Source organism: Diabrotica virgifera, chromosome 7, assembly GCF_917563875.1.
Source record: "Diabrotica virgifera virgifera chromosome 7, PGI_DIABVI_V3a".
In the NCBI taxonomy this organism is placed as follows: Eukaryota; Metazoa; Arthropoda; class Insecta; order Coleoptera; family Chrysomelidae; genus Diabrotica; species Diabrotica virgifera.
In genome coordinates this window covers 169,768,838-169,781,453 of record NC_065449.1, presented here as the reverse complement: position 1 = coordinate 169,781,453, position 12,616 = coordinate 169,768,838, and positions in this window count along the sequence as shown.

The following is a 12,616-nucleotide window of genomic DNA, read 5'->3' as shown; positions in this document are numbered from 1 at the left end:
TTTCAAAGTGTAATAAGTACTTGCAACGATTTTTGATTTTAGGATTATTTTTTAAATTCCTCATTATAACTTTTTTATGTGATTGTGTGTTATGATTGAATCTTATTTTTTATAGGTAATACTTTGGATCCACTTGACTCGGCCGGGCAAATTTCAAAATATGGATTAATTCCAATATTTACTGTCAAAGCTCCTGCACCACAAGCTTTGCTTGAAAAATAGCATGTAAATACACCAAAGGATGTACAAAAAACTGCGGTTGTAGGAAGATAGGAATTAGTTGTTCAATATTCTGCAAAGGGTGCATGTGCATGGGTACTAATTGTGGGAACTCTAAGATAACTGAGGTGTCAGAGGAAGATATTGAAACTAATGCTAACGAAGAGATGGACTTTGATTTTGAAAATTTTTTAAATGTCTAAAAATTTTTTAAATTATCTAAAGTGATGCTTTCTAAGACTAACGTTTATGTAATTTTTGTAAAAGAAATAATTTTAATTAATACAGGTAAAAAAATATCAAAGAATCACTCGGTGTCCATTACACATTTAAATAAAAATGATACACCATTTTAAAGAAGAGAAAGTAAGCCCTCTTTATTGAGCAATATATAGTATATTCATGTACAAGAAAAAAAAGTTATAATGAGAAATTTCAAAAATAATCGTGAAAAATTTAAAAAATATTATTTTTTTATATTAACTATTATAATAAGATATAATATATAATATAATATATTATTATATATTAACTCTTGCTTGAAGAAGATTAACTCTTGCTTGGGCAGCCTACGGAGCTCTGAGAGACATATTTAGGAGCAGTATACCGATCGGTTTAAAAAGACAAGTGTTTGACCAATGTGTGCTACCGGTAATGACATATGGAGCAGAGACACTGACTCTAACCAAGGCAACAGCGTCGAAAATGCGGGTTGCTCAAAGGCGCATGGAAAGATCCATGCTGGGCGTAACTCTACGGGATAAAATAAGAAATGAAGATCTCAGACAAACAACCGGTATCGCAGATGTTGTAGAACGTATCACCAGGCTCAAATGGAACTGGGCAGGACACGTCGCCAGGCTGAAAGATTCAAGATGGGCACGAAAGCTGATGGAGTGGAGACCAAGAGAAGATAAACGAAGTAGAGGAAGGCCGCCTACACGATGGGCAGATGATATCAGGCGGATTAGTAAAAACTGGCAAAAATCAGCACAAAACCGTGAAGTGTGGAAACAATTGAGGGAGACCTATGTCCAGCAGTGGACGTGAATTGGTTGGATGATGATGATGATGATGATTATTATATAATATATAATATATTATATAATAATATTATCTTATTTTTATATTATATTATAAAGAATCGGTAAAGGTATAAAACTTTGAAAAACCATAATCTCTTAAAAAAAAAGTCGTACAACGTTATACAGTAGACCATTTTAAAGGTAATTGATTTCTATTTCTACCACTTGTAGCATTGCATATACCTAAAGTTACGTAGAAAAAAGTTACAGAACAATATTTGCGAAAAACCAAGGAAAATTGCCCAAAATTGCTGTGAGTGGCGAATTTTGAAAAATCATATTTCGAAAACTATAAATCCTAATTACCTCTGCTACACAAAATTTTAAAGAATAAATGTGTAGGTTTTTTTTCTGTAAAGCAATGTCTATACCTATATCCTCGCGGACAAAAGTTATGGGACAAAAAACAAAATTTCTTTCTTTTGGGTATCTTTGTGCTTTTTCTTTTGAATATATTTTTGTAAAAAAAAGTATTATTGACTTTAAAAAGTGATATTTAGATAGGAAATTTAACCAGGAACAGTTTTTATGTAGATATGTTTGTACCAAAAGTGCATAGAACCCACCCTAATGTAACCTGTGCCCAGGGACTAATTCACCCATTTCTCAAAAACGCACCCATTTAAATGGTAGCACTCCGCGGTTTTTTCATATATAGATGTCCATTGACTATATGAAATAATAAAACCCCGTTATCGTTGTAGTTCCTTTTAGCTATCTTATTTTGAATATAATCAATAGCCTAGTAGTACGTATGCGATAATGGCGCGAGCGTAAAACCTGATTGATTTTGTAGCAATTGTTTTTGTTCAATATCTACGCCATTTGCAACTAAAATTTTTCCAAATATGATTTCCTACAATTTATTTTTAACAATTTTTTTCATGCGGTTGATATTTTCCGAGTAAAGTGGGAAAATATTAAAAAGTGGTGAAGGGAGCATAATTACTGAATTGAATTTTGATTCCGAGCTGCCCCAAATTTTATAATTCTATCCTTTAGAGGAGATCAGCAGTAGTGTAAATTTAAAATCTCGACTGAATTCCGCGGTTTCATTAGCCGCCATATTGATTTTAAAGGAGAACGGTTCTTGCTTAATATCTCCGCAACTTTCAACTATTCGACAAAAATGGTAGGAGCTAAACGCAATTTCCTACAATTTCTTTTACACAATTTTTTTATGCGATCAATATTCTCTGAGTTAAGGGGGAAATTAATGGAAGCAGTGGGGAAGCATAATTATTGAAATGTCTCATTTATTATTAACTTTACGACATAATTGTTCAGAAACAAAAATAAAGAGAAGGAGACCGATCCTGCATCGACAGCTATAATGTTGTATTCAATGTGGGCTCCGAATATTTTTAATATTAATAAAGCTTAATATAAGTTATAAATTGTGAATCTGAGTGATATATTGAAATAAACTGTAAGTGTACAAACTCTTTACATAATATCCAGTAAAATTAGCATTAAAGTCAGCAAATTGCAATTATTTGTTATTGTTGTCAATACACAAATCCCGTTTTACCAGCAAAATAACCGCTTTTAGTAAAGACCGAAATACCTGTTTTAGCAGGTGTACAGGGTCGGACTTACTTTTCACTTAACGTTTATCGAAATGAATTCAAACATGAAATCCCAAAACAGTTCTACAATACAAGACCATCAAAGTCAAATAAACGCATCACAGACGTACGCTTTGGCAGCGTCGAGAGTGCAATTTTCTTTAAAGTCCCAAGCAATTATCTTTAGTGCCTTAGAAAACACCAAACTTCAAGACTACCTTCTCCCATTTGGAAATATAATTCAACCGAAAAATATAATCTTTTCTTCTAGATTATCTAATAATCGCATATGTATGTATTTATCCAATAAAGAAATAGTGGATGATTTTATGAGTAATCATAGTCAAATAGAAATACAAGGTGAAATTGTCAGAGCAAGAAGGTTAGTTACACCAGCGGAAAGACTTGTGCTCTCCGGCGTATGTCCTTCAATACCGCACGACTTGCTAATCAATGAGTTACAAAAAATCGGCATACTTCCTGTCTCCCCCATGACATTCCTCAAAATTAGTGCTTCTATTCCTGAGTTCAATCACATCCTTAGTTTTTGAAGACAAATATATATCAGTTCTCACAGTCTAACACTACCAGAGTCATTTACTCTTGTTTTTGACAACACGATATATAGAATATTTATCTCTCAAGACAGTTTAGTTTGCTTTAGATGCAAGAATCCAGGTCACATTGCATCACAGTGCTCCGAACCACTAGCTCAACTAAACCCCAACCAAAACAATGAAGCATCGGTATCCAGCGCAACAAATATATCTTTGCCAGCACCCAATGATACAAACCCTTCTCAGTGTGAACAAATGTCTATTTCCAACGTCCCGGAGATACCGAACAAAGAAGATGCATCAAATAAGGACAGTCACATAATTAATCAACCAAAACGTAACTTTGATGAAATTATTTCTACTGAAGCAGATCCATCTTCAAAAGAATGTAACATTTTTCCACCACCTAAAGTCCAAGCAAAATCTAAAAAAGCTAAAATTAGTTCAGCAAGCACTTCTGAATGCTCATTTTCTCTCTTACTTGACCCTGCTAAAAACTTTATAGAAAATCCCCCCTCTACCTTTCCCTCTAAACTTTGATCAACTTATTAACATGCTCCTAATGAATATCACGGGATCAACAAATCCTATAACCACAATTCAAGAATATACCACAGACCTATCAGCTTTGCCCCATATGCTCAGTCTAGTTTACCTCCATTTAAAGGAAAGATCCATAAAACGAAAATTCATGTCCATAAAGAAAAAAATTCATCGTTATCTTGGCAGTGAGGCGTCAGACTGGGAAAGTGACACATCTCAATTAAGCCAACATTAAGATTCAAGTTTCTACTTCAAAAGAATATTGATGGAATTTTCCATCGCCTTGTTATGCTCATACATCTTTCTCGGAATTCCAGAATCTATACTGCAGAGCTATTTGGTTTGTTTAAAGCCATCAAACTATGTATATATTAAAAACCTCCCTGTTTGCCCAGTCTTTTCCGACTCTCTTAGCACAGTCAAAGCTATGCAAAATATAAACCATAAACACCCCAATGAGAAAAGAACCAAGGCCGAACTAATGGAAGCTCAAGAAAGTTTCAGAAGAATTCACTTCCTGTGGATACAATCCCACATAGGCATTGAAGGAAATATGAACAAGCAGATACTAGTGCGCGTAACGCTATCACTAATGATGCATCAGAAAGAGAGTGTCGGAGTGTTGCTAGCGATCTAAAATTTCATTCCAAAAATAAAGTGTTCGTGCGTGGAATCCAATTATTGCTTCAAAGGTTTAATTGTATAGAAATTGTAATTCATTTTTACAAAATTTTGATTTAATATTGTTACAAATGTTACAGAAATGTCGCTAATAACCTTCGGGTGGATGCGACTTTGTCTTTTCAAATAATAAAAAAATAAAGATAATTATATTTTATATAATTTTTGAAACTGCCAATGAAGCACCAACCAAACTAAGTACATAAAAGACATAAATAATAACTTATATGCATTAAGTTCACTTAATGTAATTAACTAGCGGGTTTTATTGGTTAAATTTGTCTGTCGATAATTATGTTTCATATAAGGTAACATATTTTAATATTTCAACAATTTTTTTTTAAATTTTGGACCCTGTTGGGGGAAATTTTTCCCATTCCCCCCCTCGTAGACCCGCCACTGGTTCTCCCGAAAAATTGTAATTGCAACCGTCTAATTGCATACCGCAAAATTGTAATTGTAATTGCATCCCGTAATTGCAACAATTTCAGTCCTTACACTTTTTGTCGAAAAGTTGAAAATGGCGGAGATATTGAACAAGAACAATTGCTATAAAATCAATCGGGTCTTACGCTCGCGCCTTTACCGCATACGTACTACCATAAATATTGATTTTATCAAAAAAATTAAAGAAAGTAAAATTGTACAAAAATTTAATTCTCTTCATTTTTGTATAGGTTCAAATTTGTTGTAAAACTAATAATAAACGAGATAATTCAATAAATCAATAATTATGCTAATACTGTCACTATTTTTCCCATAACTCGGAAAGTATCGACCGCACGATAAAAATTATACAAAATCGCATTTTAAACAATTTTAGTTTTTATACTTTTTGTCGAAAAGTTGAAAATGGCGGGGATATTGAGCAAAACAGTTCTCGTTTAAAATCAAGATGGCGGCTAACACAACGATCAAATTCAGTCTAGATTTTAAATTTATACTACTATTGACCCCCCTGAAAATTAGAAAAATAAGATTTGGGGCAGCTCGTAATGCAAGGTCAAATGCTATCCCGACTTGGCTATATTTATAACCATGCTCTTTAACCTAGTTCTTGAATCTGTCATCAAAGAAACCAATGTAACCGAATATAAATACCAAAACAGTCCAGAAATCCAAACCGCATCCGCTAGGAAAAATATTCCGATTCGGATTTTTTGCACAATCTTACTCAAAAAGGACCCCTTTTAACAAATTGGCATGTTGCCAGGACCAAAAGTGGGTCAAAAATTTTTTAAATGTTTTTTTTTTGTTTTTTTTTCCAAATTTTTTTTTTGCATGGATCAAAGTTTTTTTAGCTTTTTTGGATCATTCCAAACAGAAAAGGTCTTTACTGACTTTTCTCTAAAGTTGATAGTTTTTGACATAAGAGATTAAAAATTGAAAAATTGCGAAATCGGCCATTTTTTAACCTTCAAAAACTATGTGAAAAGCTCAAAATTTGAATGTTGCCAGGGTAGGTGGATATTCTTTAAACATCGATTGATGAAATCCCGAAGAGTTTTTTGCAATAGAGTATTCAAAACTCCTTTGTTTTTTAATTTTTAATCACGCGTGCGCGACACTATTTTCCACCGTTGCATGTGTATACAGTATGGTGAAAATGAAAGGAATAAATTCGTTATTTCGTAAATCGGCGACTTTAAGGAAAAAACCCGAAAAAGGTCGATTTTTATTTTTAAGTTATGATATTGTGGCATATATGGTATACTAGTGACGTCATCCGTCTGGACGTGATGACGTAATCGATGATTTTTTTTAATAAGAATAGGGGTCGCGTGCTAGCTGATTTGAAAGGTTCTTTAATTTTCTATTCAGTAATGTAAACATTTACATAATTATTTATACAGGGTGTTGAAAAAATGTTTACTAAATTAAATTATTTGACAAAAAAGAAGTAGAAGGAAATAATTATATAAATTTTTATATTACTGAATTGAGAATTAAAGAACCTTTCAAATGGGCTAGCGCACGACCCCTATTCTTATTTAAAAAAATCATCGATTACGTCATCACGCCCAGATGGATGACGTCACTAGTATACCATATATGCCACAGTATCATAACTTAAAAATAAAAATCGACCTGTTTCGAGATTTTTCCTTAAATTCGCCGGTTTACGAAATAACGAATTAATTTTTCCTTTCATTTGCACCATACTGTCGCTGAAAAATACACGCTTGATTAGCAATTAAAAAACAAAGGTTTTTGAATATTGTATTGCAAAAAACTCTTCGGGATTTCATCAATCGATGTTTAAAGAATATCTACCTACCTTGGCAACATTCAAATTTTCAGTATTTCACATAGTTTTTGAGGGTTAAAACTGGCCAATTTCGCAATTTTTCAATTTTTAGTCGCTTATATGTCAAAAACCATCAACTTTAGAGAAATGTCATTAAAGAACTTTTTGTTTGGAATGATCAAAAAACCTAAAAAAAACTTTGTTCCATGCAAAAAAAAATAATGTTAGGAAAAAAACGTTTAAAGAATTTTTGACTCACTTTTGTTCTTGGCCACATGCAAATTTGTTAAAAGGGGTCCTTTTTGAGTAAGATTGTGCAAAAAATCCGAATCGGAATATTTTTCCTAGCGGATGCCCAGTGGCTTTCTGGACTAAGTACAAATAACTGCAAATGCAAACGATGTAGCTATCATTAGTAGGAACCGGCCATGACTAATAGATGCGTTCAAGGAAATTAATCATAAAGCACGAAAAGAAGGGTTTAAAATAAACGAACAAATGGCAGTCAAAAGAACACGTGACAATGAAAACGGTATCGCAATAGAAAACTATATTATTAAAAGTGTGGATAACTTCACATCTCTGTGCACAGCAATCAATCAAAAGAATTCCGTAGGGCACGAAATTAATGCACGCATTTCCAGTGGGAATTGTACACACTATGCTAATAAAAGATTGATGACATCGAAATTATTAGACAAAAAGAACCAAAATGACTATCTAAAGAACAATGAATAGATCCATAGTAACCTATAGTTGTGAAACCTGGGTAATGACGAAAAAAGTTCAAGCCCAACTCAAAATATTTGAGAGAAAAATATTAAGAAAAGTATATGGCCTGGTGCATGAGAAAAATATTACAATGGAAGCCGATAGGAAGGCCCAGAACGAGATGGTTGGCACAAGAGAAATCTAAAAGGAAGGACATAGCCAGACACGCAAAGACTCATCCCGGGTTATGATGCCAAAAATAGAACCGAAAAAATATTATAAGATTAGACGGTGTATATGTTACAGTTTAAGTTGATTATTCAGGGAGTTGAAAACGGCTGGTTTTAGTAAAAGTTGATTATAAATATATAATGAAGATTTTTATTCAACATTTACTAGTAAAAGTTGACTCCAACTAGTTAAAGTATACTCTTCCCAATGCCATTTATTAAAAAAAGCAAAAGATGTAGATCTTTGAAACACACTCAGTGATCAAAAGATCCACAGGTACTGGTTTAACGACCACTCGTACGAAATCAAACAAATGAAATAGAGGATGTGGAAAAATCCCCTTACGAATAATTCACACATACACATATATGTATGTGTGAATTATTCGTAAGGGGATTTTTCCACATTCTCTATTTCATTTGTTTGCCATTTATTAAAAGTTGATTCACACAAACAACCGATTCTAGAAATTAAATGTTACTGTATATTATGTTCAAATCGTAATATTTATAGTCCAGGCTGTATCGTTGCCCCCGTTAGGTAAATTATTCCAGTTCGATTTTCCTGCACAAACTTACTCAAAAAGAGGTCCTTATAACGAATCCACAGGGTGTCAGGTGGTACCGTAATCGAAAAATTGTTTATTTTTTAAACATATTCACAAAAAAATTCACTTCGGACATTTTTTTTACATCATTAATTTGGGTCATTCGGAGCAAAAGAGGTCTTTTGTGATTTTCTGTAAAATTTATTGTTCTCGAGTTATACGTGATTTAAAATTTGAAAAATGCGAAAATGACCATTTTCAAGGCTTAATAACTCAGTTAAAAATTATTATTATGAAAGTCAGAAAGTCACCAAATCAAATTTTATCAACCCCCCTACAAGGTACTGAAGAAATATTTGTCATTATTGTATTACTAAGCTGTTATTTTTAATTATTAACAATGAGCGCTAAGAGCGCATTGAGGCGGCTGTCAATTTGAGTGCGACTGAGATGCACCATTGGACGGTCGAAATGGAGGATTTTACTCGCACTCACATTGACGGCCGCCTCAATAAGCTTTTAGCGGTCATTGTTGATAATTAAAAATAACAGCTTAGTAATAAAATAATGACAAAAATTTCTTCAGGATCTTGTGGGGGGGGGGGGGCTTTAAGCTTTGATTAGGTCTGACTTTCAAAATAATAGTTTTTAATCGAGTTATTAAGCCTTAAAAATGGTCATTTCGCATTTTTCAAATTATAAATCGCGTATAACTCGAAAACCATCAATTTTAGAGAAAAATCACAAGAGACCTTTTTTGCCCCGAGTAACCAAGATAATATAGAAAAAATTCTCCGGAGTGAAATACTTAGTTATTTATAAAACAGTTCGTGAAGTATGCTTTTTGCGCACGCACGCGATGTTTAGAGTACGAGCGGGCCGAGTGCTATACATCGCCTAAGTGCGCAAAAAGTACTTCACGCACAGCTTCATACAATATTTTATCTAACAAAAACAAATAAAAAAACTGCAACTCTTCGTCACTGGAATACATTCCTATTTTACAATTTTTTAGAACTTTGACATTTAAAAATTTTATCTTCTGTCAAACCACAAAACTGACAAAACTATTGTTGTAATTTATTGCTCACATGTCATCACCATGACAAGGCGAAAGTTAAGGATATTTGATTATATGAAAGTGTGCTAAAAAAGAGTGCGAAAAAGTAAATCCCATTTAAAATACATTATTACTTCAGGCATACCTTAAACCCTTCATGTACTGCTATCTATATTTACAATTTTGATACAATAAAAACTTATACATAATATGAGGTAAAGTAAATAAGAATTATTTTTGGTGAATTTGGTTAACAAAAATTGGTTTAACAATTTTTCGGCCGCGGTACCGCCTGACACTGTGTATTTGTTATAAGGATGTATTTGTTTGAATAAGATTGTGCAAAAAAATCGAATCAGAATAATTTACCTAACGGGGGCGACGTTATAGTCTGAACTAATAAGTAGTTGAAACGATCAAAACAAAGAGACGCACACTCATCAAAAATGCAGGTGAGATTATACTTATATAAATTGTATAATCTACTTTACTAACAAGAGTTAGGAAGAGTCAACTTGAACTAGTAAAAGTTGATTTAAATTTTTCAAATCAACTTTTACTGCTCGTTTCAGTTGGAGTTGACTCGAACTAGGAAAAGTCAACTCTAACTGAGAATCAACTTGAACTGTAACGTATATTTAACATTTCTTTTTGATGTGTATTATTTTCGATTGGCTTTATAAAGATATTTTTGGATATCAATTTTTATTATTTATGAACTATTTCTCCGGTCCTGGCAAGAAGGTAACAAACACGGTGTGATAGCAGCTCCTAACAAAAGATAGGTTTTAATAATTACAATTATAAATTTAAAACTTATAAACATTTTAATAGTGAAAACATAAGTGCAGTGCATCAGTGGACGAAAAGGCATCAAACACTATAAGTCATTTGCATGCCTTTTCTATTATAAATTACACAAATTTAAAGTTAGACAAAGCTTTACTGTCATCATTGTCAATAAACTTTTTGCTAATTACCTTAATTAGGAAATAAAAAACAAGAAACAGACAACAGAGCTCTTGATAGTTAAACAATTTAAAGTTAATTATAGGAGAGAGAGGCGGCATCAGAAATATTTAAAGGAAATAAAAAAATATTTTCACGAAAGAAAAAAAAATTTGCTAAACGAACGGAGTAGATTGACGGGTATATAGAAGGGTAGCTTAGGTAACTGGTCGGGGGGTGGACTGAGTAGCTTCTGGGCTGTTTCTCTGAGACACCCAATATTGCCCAAAGTCTGCAAGGGATTTTCTCGAGAAAACCATGAGTTCAGACGACTATCCACAGGATCAGAATAAGAAAAGACCGGCTGAAAACTTCGATATCTTTCAAAACAGTAAAAAACGCATCGAACACCCACCAATATAAGTGATGAAAAACTCGAGAAGATACTATATCTGATGCAAGAGATGAAAACAGAAACAAAAGATGAGATGAAATTAATAAGAGAAGACCAAAAATCATATGCAATGGAAATGAAAAAGTTAAAAGAAGAGAACGAGGAAATCTAACAGTCAGAAAATTAAACAAAAAGACGGAATGGTGGAATGCAGATATACAGGAAGAAGTGAGGAAAAAAAAAGGCATGGAGAAAATACAATAGTACAAGAAAGGAACAAGATAAAAAAGAATAGCAAAAACACAGAAACATAGTGAAAGAACTAGTTAGAAAAGGAAAGAAAGAGAGTTAGAAGAAGTTCGGTGAATCACTAAACCAAAATTACAGAGACAACAACAGATGCTTCTGGAATAAAGTAAGGAGCCTAAGAGGAAAGAAAAGAAAAGAACTCAGAGGAGTAAAAGACAAACACAACAAACTAAAGACAAATACAACAGAGATACTAGAGGTATGGAGAAAATATTATGAAGAGAAATATATAGGCGAATAAAGTGAAGAAATAGAGACAGAGGGAACCATAGAACAGACAGCAGCAGACGAGTACCAAATGGAAAAAATAAGTACAGAAGAATTGAAAGAAGCGATTAATAGAATAAAAATGGAAAAGCGAGCGGAGCAGACAAAACCGACCTCGTTCTCTTAGCAGACAACCCGAGAAAGATGCAGCGACTAACTGATGTATGGACTGAGGAAATAGAGAAAATGAAATTAGAAATAAACATCAGCAAATGCAAGAAGATGAAAATAGGTCAGCAGCAGCAGGAGATTGAAGGCGACACACGAGTGTTCTGTAAAGGACAAGAATTAAAGAGGGTGACGGCCTACGAGTACCTGGGCACGCTAATATCGAATGACGGAAATCTAGACCTAGAAATTGCAAATAGGACAAAGAAAGCTACGAAAATATATTATGCCATTAATAATACGATACTGGGAAAACGGGAAATAAGCCATGAAACAAAAATACATGTATATAATACAATCACAATAACAACTCTTCTACGTGCAAGCGAGACATGGGTCACAAATAAAAGACATAATAGTGCCATAAATGCAGCAGAAATGAAGCAGCTGAGAAAAATAGCTGGAAGGACGAAGATAGACAGGGAAAGGAACGAAAACATCAGAAACATGCTAAGTCAGGAACCAATAGAGAGAAAAATTGAAAAAAGAGAACTGAATTGGTTTGGACATATAACTAGGATAACAAACTAGTAAAGAAGGTGACAGATGCCAAAAGACAGGGGAAAAGAAGAAGGGGCAGACCTAGAAAGGGGTGGATGAAGCAGACCGAGGAAATCAGATGAATCAGACGAGGCAGACGAGATGAAGAAGATTAACTGTTTCATGATTGATGCCACAAGTAGGTGGATATAGAGATGCAGACTTTTCATCTTTTTTATTGGCTCGTAACTTATCAGCAGATTATTATATTAGTCGTCAAGTACATTATTAAAATTTAATAGTCGTTTGATTGCTCTTCAGGTGTCTTGACATACAAACGACTAAACCTCAAGAGTTACAGGTGTGTTGATAAAAGGATATGTGGTACATTAATAAACACCCTTAATACCTTCAATATAAAATATGTATTACGGTTAATTCTGAATAACCTTATTATAATATTATAAGCTGTTATTAACCTTACCCAAAGCCACAGACATAAGTAAACATGGTCGTGAAATGAAGGTGTTCTAATATTCTCTTGTGTATAAAACATTGTCCACAATCAAGCTTAATGCATTCGTATTTATTCTTAGACGT